The sequence below is a fragment of the Salvia miltiorrhiza genome, chromosome 6 (assembly GCF_028751815.1).
Source record: "Salvia miltiorrhiza cultivar Shanhuang (shh) chromosome 6, IMPLAD_Smil_shh, whole genome shotgun sequence".
NCBI lineage: Eukaryota > Viridiplantae > Streptophyta > Magnoliopsida > Lamiales > Lamiaceae > Salvia > Salvia miltiorrhiza.
In genome coordinates, this window is record NC_080392.1 from 25,104,324 (window position 1) to 25,115,245 (window position 10,922).

Sequence of the window (10,922 nt, forward strand, 5' to 3'; positions counted from 1 at the left end):
AGTATAGAGAGAGAGAGGGGAGGCCGAGAATGGGGAAGAGAAGGGAGGGGGTGTGCGTGAGTTATTTGTAGAATTAGGATAATGACTTGCTCAAGAATTTAATCCCACTTGAATCAAAGTGTTATCCCAACATTTTCACTTTATAATAAATGCTAATTAATGCATGTCCCCCTTAACTCGTACCTCCTAATCCACTTGCCATTTAAGATAATGAGCATGTGGTAAAAACAAAATATCTCAAGTGTAGTATTAGTGGAATTAATACACTCGATCACAGCTCTGCCACCAGAGCAGAGCTAAAAAGCTCGCTAGAGCAGAGCTGGAAACTCGCTAGGGCAGAGCTAACATCCAGAGCAGAGCTCACATCCAGAGCAGAGCTCGCAAGTCAGAGCAGAGCTCACATCCAGAGCAGAGCTCACATACAGAGCAGAGCTCACAAGTCAGAGCAGAGCTGACTGACTCGGCAGAGCAGAGCTAACTCGGCCAGAGCAGAGCTAACTGACTCACCAGAGCAGAGCTATCTCGGCCAGAGCAGAGCTCGGCTGACTCACCAGAGCAGAGCTAACTCGGCCAGAGCAGAGCTAACTGACTCGGCAGAGCAGAGCTCGATTTCAGCTCTGTCACCAGAGCAGAGCTCGGGTTTTCAGTTCTGTCGTCAGAGCAGAGCAGAGCTCGGCTCAACATCAACTCTGCTTCCAGAGCAGAGCTCGGTTTTCAGCTCTGCCTCCAGAGCAGAGCTCAGCTACGCCAGAGCTGCCACCATTTTATCGAAAGGAAAGGAATTTTTAACCTCATAAAAAATACAATAGCTCAAACTATTGGAATATCTCATCTCATCATAAACTTATTTATATATATCTCAGTAAAATATTTCTCATAAAAAAAACTGATATGCAAAATAATAAAAGCTGTATGCCATTTCCCGATTTAAAAAATAATCTCGTTCTCCAAAATCTCGAAAATAATCCATGTTAAGATAACACAAAACAAATCACACTCACATCATCGTAAACAAATAGTCACGTAGAAAATCACTCAAAACATCTCAGATAAAACACCGATACAATTCTTATTAAAGCAATCAACAATCATCTCTCAGATCGACTCTCCCTTCTATAGGGTTTCTCACTCACTTATCTCAACTCTATTCTTCTTCAGATGTTCCTATTTGCAATAGGACAATTAAACTCACAAATACCTCTGTATCCGTCATCGGGAAAAAAATAAATTATGCTCTTCTCTCAATTCAATCAGCATCTCTATCTTTATCATTGATTCTATCAGACTCATATCTCTATCTAGAAGAATAACTCATCTCATCAAAATAGTGTAACTCTAATGCTCAATATTTCTATTTATCATCATAACTCCATCTCATTATAATCTCATATCTCAGTACCGTAGTACTCTCTGTAGTGTCTCGACACTACTACTACTCATAAAAGTACGGGGTGTTACATCCTACCCCCCTTAAAAAAAATTTCGTCCCGAAATTTGAGTTATTCATCTTCGGGAAAAAGCTCGGGATATTTCTCTTTCATCTTTTCTTCAAGTTCCCATGTTGCTTCCTCTTGCCCATGATGTCTCCATTGGATTTTCACCAAAGGAATTGACTTGTCTCTCAGCTGCTGGATCTTCCGATCCAGAATAGCATCGGGCCTCTTTTCGTAGCTCAAGTCCGGCTCTAGGGACACTTCTGAATGACGTGTTTTGGATCAAACACGTATTTTCTTAATTATGAAACATGGAAAACGTTATGAACGTTCGCGAAGCTCGAAGGCAACGCAAGTCTATAGGCAACAGGGCCTACCTTCTTGAGTATATTTTAGGGTCTAATATATATCTCGGTTTGAGTTTTCCTCTAACTCCCAAACGATGCACTCCTCTGGATGGGGAATCTTTCAGAAAGACTTTGTCTCCTACATCAAAATGAATCTCTGTTCGTCTGGGGTCTGTATAAGACTTTTGGCGATCTTGTGCTTCTTTAATTCTCTGTTGAATTTGTCGCACAATGGCGATCATCTCTTCAATAGCTTCTGGTCCAAACACTATTTCTCTCCCCAACGTCATCCCAAATAAAGCGGGGATCTATATTTTCGTCCAAACAAGGCTTCGTATGGAGCCATGTTAATAGTTGATTGAAAACTATTATAATAAGCATACTCGATCAAGGGTAAAACTTGCTCCCATTGACTTCCTCTATCTAGCACAACAGTGCTAATCACGTCTTCTAAAACTTGTATAGTCCTTTCGGACTGTCCATCCGTCTGCAGATGAAAGGCTGTACTAAACTCAGTTTAGTACCTAACTCTTTTTGCATGCTCGTCCAGAAACGTGTAGTAAATCTGGAATCTCGATCCGATGTAATCGTCATCGGTAGGTCAGATATAAAATTCAGTGTAGCAATCACTATTTCCGTCATTTGAGGTGATATCACTACCTCCAATCTCAATCTATCTAATTCTTTGATCAAGTTTTCTTTTTGAATAAGAAAAATCTAACTCTCCTTGATTCTTTCTACTCAACACATCAACGACATCGTTAGCTCTTTCGGGGTGATAATTTATCCCGCAATCGTAATCTTTCACCAACTCTATCCATCTTCTCTGTCACATGTCTTGATCTTTTTGCTCAAAGAAGTATTTGAGACTTTTTGTGATCGGTGTTTATCTCACACCATACTCCATAAAGATGGTGTCTCCAGATCTTCAAAGCATGCACTACGGCTGCTAACTTTAAATCATGCGTCGGATAATTCATCTCATGTGGCTTGAGTTGCCGTGAGGCACTTGCAATAACTCTTCCATCATGCATCAGTACACATCTTAGTCCATTCTTTAATGCGTCTGTATAGACTGCATACTCTTTGTTCGCCTTTGGAACAACTAAAACTGGGGGCAGTGGTAATTCTCTTCTTCAGCTCTGAAAAACTCAACTCACACTCGTTCGTCCACTCAAATTTAACTTCTTTATTTAGCAGGTGCGTCAATGGCTTAGTGATTTTCGAAAAGCCCTCAATAAATCTTCGGTAATACCCTGCTAATCTCAGAAAACTGCGGATTTCATGCGGTGTAGTCGGTGCTCTCCACTCTTGTACCGCTTGAACTTTTGTTGGGTCTACTTTGATCCCTCTCGCAGAAACGATATGGCCAAGGAAATTGATTTCTTTAAGCCAAAACTTACATTTGCTGAACTTAGCATATAGCTTTTCAGCTCTCAATCTCTCTAACACGATTCTCTACTGCTCTTCGTGCTCTCGTTTACTCTTTGAGTAAATCAGAATGTCGTCTATGAATACTAACACGAACTTGTCCATGTATTTGTGAAAGACTCGGTTCATGAGATCCATGAACACTGCAGGGGCATTCGTCAATCCAAAAGGCATGACTATGAATTCATAGTGCCCGTATCTCGTACGAAATGCCGTCTTCAAAATATTTTCCGATCTTATCTTCAGCTGATGATACCCCGTTCTCAAGTCAATCTTTGAAAAAGTGCTCGCTTTTTGGAGTTGATCGAATAAATCATCGATCCGAGATAACGGATACTTATTCTTCAGTGTCACCTTATTCAACTCGCGGTAGTCAATGCATAACCTCAAACTACCGTCCCCCTTTTTAAATAAAAAAATCGGTGCTTCCCACGGGGAAACACTAGGTCGAATGAAGCCCAAATCTAGCAATTTTTGAAGTTGCAGCTTCACTCTTACAACTCTGCCGGGACCATTCTATGTGGTGCCTTTGACGTCGGTGCGGCTCCGGGCTCAAGATCAAATGTAAACTCGAGCTATCGATCTGGGGTAATCCTGGTAAAGCTTCAAAAAAAAAATATCTTTGTATTCTCGCATGACTGGTACGTCATCTATGTTTGTTTTGGACTCCTCACTCTGATTCAGGTATACAACATACGTGGTTGTATCCTTTCTCTACAAAAGCTTTCGGCTTGAAGCGCCGAAATTATTGGCGGCTTTCTCATTTTCTCTCAACGCCAATAAACAAGTAGGCTCTTGGCCTGAAAAAAATGAAACGATATTCGTCTCTCCTTACATTGTATCGTCGCATGGTTCTCCTCTAACCAATCCATTCCCAAAATAATATCTATGTACCACATAGACATCATCCTTAGGTTTTTAGCCTTGAGCTTAATCGATTCTAGCTAGAATTCTAAGTCAGGACATACGAGTGAGACCATAGTGGTTCTGCTAGATTTCTTCGATTCTTGTCCTGAGCCTTCTGCTCAAGCGCAACACTCTCTGTTGATGGGATTGATTCGCCTGCGGGGCTGGCGGCTGCCTTCCTTACTGACGTGGTTGATAGGCAAGCTGCTGTCGCGATGGCGGCGGTAGCGGTAGGACTCCTTCCATCGCTTTGAGCTGCGGCCGAAACTGACTCGGTCGTTCTCCGCTTCCACTTTGCTGACGATTCGGACACTAGTTGAGTAGTGCCCGTCCCCTCGACAGGTGTAGCAGGTATTTTGTCCCATTTTCTCTTTCCTTCTTGCCCTCGTCCAGAAAAAGATAGATTGAATGTTCGAGTGCTCTTAACCGTTTTGGGGTGCTGAAGCTTAAAACACTTTCTCTGGCTACAATGCCAGTTCTATCTCCAATGCTTTATTTAATGTTTCAGTACACATAACCGCACTCCGACTCGTTACATCATCTCGTACCTCTTATCTCAAACCTGATCGAAACAATTTTGACATCTTCTTGTTCATCTCTTCTTGATATGTGGCATACCGAACCAAGTCGCAAAATTGACGTTCGTTTTCAGCTACGGTTTTATTGCCTTATCTCTTATCATCAACTCTATTTCTCTCTTCAATCGGTTTTTCTTTCTCGGCAAAAGTCTAAGGGGACATATTTCAGCCTTAGAATTAATTCCCATTGCTCACGAATCATAAGACTCTTACTCAACATCATATTATTTCCTTAGTTCTCATAACTCAACGTCAAAGACATATCTCATGTCTATCATCGTAACATTAGCTCAAAACTCTACTCAAACATAAAGACTCTCTGATCATCGTCGTATAGACATATAAGAAATCTTCTCTTTCGAGAACTCTTACTAATTGCGGGGCATAACGGAAATAAAACATCCCGTACTACGACGACGATGCTACTTCTATACTAGTCGTCATCTCAGTCTACTATCGTGGAAAAAGTCATCTGTTCTAATCTATCATCTCGATCTCCTTAAATCTGCTATTGCCTGTTCTGGCTTAGCATTACTTCTTCTCATCCTCGAAATGGTTAGCTTTCTACATACTTGGCTAATATATGAAAATCCATAGTCGAACAGTTGTGCTTGTCCCGTAATAATATATTTTACGACTGCTCCCAAAACTCGTGTTTTCTTTCAAATACTCTTCTTGATTATGCCATCCTAGTTACCTAGACATTCCTAACTCTTGTCGGATGTGGTAGGGACTAGGATGTGATTAATAAAAATGTCTAATCTTGAACAAGACGAGCTCAAGTAATGGAATGATTCCATAATAGCCAGTGCTATCTCAAGGATAATGAAGAAGTTACAATCAAAGGAAGATCAAAAGCTAGAACAGAAACTAAGATAAAAACTGAGATATAATATGATGGGAGTACATCAATACTGGAAGTAGAAGCAATCCACTAGGTGGAAAATGAATAAATTGTCCACTGTTAAATCAAGGGGTAAGGATTTCCAATACAAACGACTCAGGCTCGAACACAGTGGATCTGGAAAAATTTCTCAATAGCAAATAGTTAATCTCATGTAGGAGTTCAAATGGATGCAGAAAAATTTAAAAATGACCAAGCGGGATAGGAACTCAATAAGTCTACTCTCATTATTACTCTTAGCGATGTTAAACGCGGTCCCGGTGAAAAATACCTCTATTACGAAGTACAATTGGTCAATAGTATCTATGCATCCCATGAGGTCTCCATAATACGTTCGCCCTATTAGGGTCGTGTCTATAAATCGCGATGAAATCTCTAAATTCTCATCTCAGTTCTCTATATCTCGACTCAATTCTATATTTCTCATATAGAATTCTCATAGTTCTCGTTATCTCTATCGTTTATCTAACATCATGCATCAAATATCAATCTCAAAACTACGATGTGACATAAAGCTTTCTAGTCATCACTGTCATCTCTATATCATAGGAAAAATTGCCTCTCTTTTGAGGTCTTACACAAAAGCGAAGGTTCTCTGTGTACAAAACGCCCTATACTATAATGATGCTCTCGCTATGCAAGCATCATAGGGACTAAGCGTCATATATGTTCTATACTATGCTTCTAGCTATGTACATCGGTTATGAATTACTACTATATATATATTCATATACATCTGTAGATAGTCTCGGTCGTCATCTATCAATCTCCCATCTCGTCGTCACCTGATATCCTACTCCTAACATCATCAGTCGGAGCATCCTCACTCGGCTCCGACTCTTCCTCCTCACACTTGTCTATGATCCGATACGCGCTATCGTCGCTCGGCTCATCCTCGACATCCGTATCATACATCGGATAGTAAACCGGCACCTCGGGAATAGAAACCCATGTCTCGGTGCCGTCGTCCGCAACTTGATGCCATAAAGGCTGGGTTCGCCCGCGTCCAACTGTCATATCCGGAGTCTCCTCGTCCGGATCCTCCTCATCGCTGTCTGACCTTGCAGGTCGAGATCCTCCCTCTTGGGCGCCTCGATAAGGTGCATAGTGGAGCTGGTGCGTGTAAGGCTGTAAAGCCAAAACGTCGGAATCTAGTACTGGGGCAACTCTCGAATCGGATGGCCCCGATTCTCGCTGAATCAGAGGCTCTGTAAAACCAATCGGCGGTGCTGATCTGATAGGTAGCACTGGTAAAGGTGCCGTCACCGGGGTCAACTCCCATAATGGTAAGTCGGCGCTAGGATATGTGATCATCGCCAAATATGAAAACGGATCGTGCTCCACAACCGGTGAATACGTCTCAAAAACTATCGGATCTAAAACAGTCTGCTCAGGTATAATCGGCATCGGCTCACTAGGGGGTGGTGGTGCAACCGGGTAAGGCTCATCTGGCAGTGGGGGTGCAACCACTAACTCTCCACCCTGGACTGGCCCAGCGGGCACTTTCGTACGGCGGTGCAGGGGAATCGCCGAATGCAAAATAACGATGGCCGAGCGTCGCGATTAAATCGCTAATGTCACCATACCTCACTCTTCCCAACCACGTAGTGCCCACGAATAGGGGGACGAATGTTGTCGCCCAAACTCCCCACGTGGGTGGTAACCGCGGAATCAGAAGATCGATAGCTTCCGCTCCGTCGATTCCGTAGGGAATAACCCTCTACCTGCGTCGATGGTAATGCGCTAGAAACTCTCCTAGCGTATCGTCCTTATCTGGCCCATATTCTCTAACCCAGCGTTTCGTTGCTTCTTCAACAATACGCTGCATCTCTCTCTCATTTGGTCCGGTGGAGCAACGGCTATACTAGCCTCAACATGACTCCCAAATATTCCTCAACTCATGGTTCTCATCATGCTCAGATAGTTCCGCCATCAAACATCACATAACTCATTAGTGAGTCAACTCAAAACTCAGCATGAAAGCGGAAAAGAAAACATCAAAAGCTCTTACCTCGATAAGTCGGAGGAGATGGGGTGCTGGGGTTCTGTTTCGACCGACTCTCAAACCAGTCTAAGAACTCAAATTAGACTAGTACTCAACTCATAAATAAGAGCAAATAAAAGCTCAACTCAATCAAGCATTTAACTCAGAGCAGACGACCTGCTCTGATACCACTCTGTCGCAGCCCGATTCCGACACTAGTAATAGCGGGGATCGAGTATCGATTCGACTATTTTAAAGGAATAAAAGACAAGATGTATAGGTCAAACATCAAGCGGAAGCTCACATCAAAAGGTGTTAAGGAAATCATCATAAATGAATCCAAGGGTAAAATCGTCAACATCGTTATATCTTTTTGATTATCAGGAATTTCACGAACAAAAACAAAACGGGTATAGCTCATTTTTCATAATGAAGAATAATATGCAGAGTATCGCAGCAAAAGGCAAATCGATTATATGTATGAAGACATATAACCGTGAGTGTATTGCTTGATTTTCAAAGGAAATTAAGTATCTTAAACATCAAACTCTATTTAACATAACTTCATATCAAAACTCTATCGACAAAACAGACATACGATAGAGAAAGAAAACGTCAACCCGAAACATTCTCCACCAGCACCGCACCATACTCCCCCTCCGCTTATCCTGCACGTTTAGAAATACATGCAGGGCGTGAGTACATAAATACTCAGTGGACATATCGCCGAAAAACAAAGCTGCTCATAGAGCTATAAATTGAACTTGCCACAATTCAGCAATACACAGGAATTATATCTTAAAAGAACCTGTGCAAGCAGTTTTAACCATAAACATCATAATTAAGTGTCTGCAGACAAGTACTCGACATGTATGTACCGCATCTACAACTCATCATTATAATTAAGGTACTGAGAAGTAGGCCTCCCTCTCAAGTACCGTGACCGGCCGACCCGAAGACGGCTCACAGTCACCTCTGTGCACAAAATCCCGATTGTGGCAGGACCGAATTCGTCTCATCTCATCAGTAGAGGGTAAACATACAAGCTCAACATCAAAAATTGGCAAGTCAAACAGTTCTCAAACATCATTTATCTCAAAAACATTTGTTAATCTCATAACATCATCAAATCATTTTAGAAAGCTCATATGATAAACATATACTCAAAATATTGCCCACCTGAAGACTTTACTCAAAATCTCCCGTCAAAGTGGAGTTACTTACTTCCTTGCTCTTCTCGTGTCTTCAGGGATCATCATCATCATCGAAAGTTCATGTCAGAAAATGAATCTCGATTAGAACTCATTGACTAATTCTCAGGCCTTATCTCATACTCTATCTCATATTCTATCTCTTTACTCAACTCTATATAAACTCTCCACTCATCTCACATCCTTAAGTTCAAGGATAGGTTTCAAGAAAATCATGGCTCTAAGTCTCGATTTATTTCTCATATAAGGTTCGTCTAATCTCATTCAAACACATAGGTAACACAATCACATAAGGCACATAAGAAATCACAAACAAACATCATCAAAACATGCTTTGTTTTTACACTGACTCAACTTCAAAATTTAAACTGTTCTGACTCCGACATCTCCTGGACTCAAGACTCATACCGAAAGAAATATCTGCGAGTCTATTTTCATTTAAAAAAAAGTAGAGTCGAAAACTCCAAGTGGTTTGAGAGATATGACGTTTTTACCATTATCTACCATTTCTGGCAGTTTTGTGCAACCGAAGGTTACAATTTTTCAAAAATAGTAAACGTTGTCAAACTGGGCTCATCTTCGGTGGATATCTAGCTAACACAATAAGGTTGATAACATAAAAAGTTGGAAAGCTAGATCACATAGGAAGCTACTGAAACGAAAGACTCTTTCCCCTGTTTTCTGAAATTCTCGGTAATAATGTGCAGTTTAAGTTTTGCATTTTAAAGAAATACCAAACGAAGTTGAAAAGACTTGAAACTTTACCAGGGTACTCAAGACTCATGTATGGACTTGCTATAAAATTTTCAAAGCTATTTGACATCGAAAAACCTTCGATCACAGTAGGTCAGTAAGGCCTACGAAAATTTCTCCAAAATCTCATCTCAAACTCTTTATATGCTCAACCACATCAAAACGATCGAGCGAAAAATATACTCAACCTCGACTCTTCTCATCTCATATCATTCTCGAACATCAACTCAAAGCAAAAGCAAATCTCACTTTAACTCAATTAAATTCCCATGGCAAACCATAGCCAAAATCCTCAACATATACTTATTTCATGCTCAAGATTATATACTTAAATGATTTCACACAATTAATCACATAGATTTATTAATCACCCTAGTTTTTATTAACCTAAAACTTTTGAAATACCACTAATCATGTATAACCTATTGATCAAAACATAGATCTAACATCCTAGGTTACCAATTAGCACAAATCAACATCATAAAACAAGATCCCATATAGATACACATATATGTCATCTTCTTCCTCAACTAACACTTTCATTTTTCACTTCTCAACCTCAAGCTTCAATCTCATCCATTATTAATCATCTAGATCATCTCATAAACTCAAATCCATCATCATATAACTCAAGCCAATTCAAGAAAATAAACAACAAAATTCGTAGGGATTCAAGCCCCTAATTTTCGAAAATTTCCTAGGAATAAGTTTGGTGATTTTCTAGCTCAATCATGATCATATACTCATTCACATATCATTAATATGATCAAATAAATAATCTAAGATCACTTACTCAAGGATTTAAAAGGTGATCAAGACTTTGCTCCAACTTTGATCTTAGTTCTAGCTTCTTGAATTTGATGAGATATGATAGTGTTTGATTGGATTGGATGGTGGATTATCTCATAGTAGTGTTTGATGAAGCTTCTCTAAGCTTTCTTCAATGGACATCAATGGAGGAAAAGAGAGTATAGAGAGAGAGAGGGGAGGCCGAGAATGGGGAAGAGAAGGGAGGGGGTGTGCGTGAGTTATTTGTAGAATTAGGATAATGACTTGCTCAAGAATTTAATCCCACTTGAATCAAAGTGTTATCCCAACATTTTCACTTTATAATAAATGCTAATTAATGCATGTCCCCCTTAACTCCTACCTCCTAATCCACTTGCCATTTAAGATAATGAGCATGTGGTAAAAACAAAATATCTCAAGTGACTCGATCACAGCTCTGCCACCAGAGCAGAGCAGAGCTAAAAGACTCGGCCAGAGCAGAGCTAAAAAGCTCGCCAGAGCAGAGCTGGAAACTCGCTAGGGCAGAGCTAACATCCAGAGCAGAGCTCACATCCCGAGCAGAGCTCGCAAGTCAGAGCAGAGCTCA

General features: G+C 40.7%; 1 long non-coding RNA gene across 1 annotated transcript; it reads right to left on the reverse strand.

Moving 5' to 3' along the window:
• Nucleotides 1-7,869: 7,869 nt before the first annotated feature.
• Nucleotides 7,870-10,604, reverse strand: LOC130990929 (uncharacterized). The gene is made up of 3 exons (XR_009090982.1): nucleotides 10,341-10,604; nucleotides 8,763-8,826; nucleotides 7,870-8,251 (listed from the first exon to the last, which is right to left on the reverse strand). It is a non-coding gene; the product is annotated as an uncharacterized LOC130990929 (long non-coding RNA).
• Between the last annotated feature and the right edge of the window lie 318 nt (nucleotides 10,605-10,922).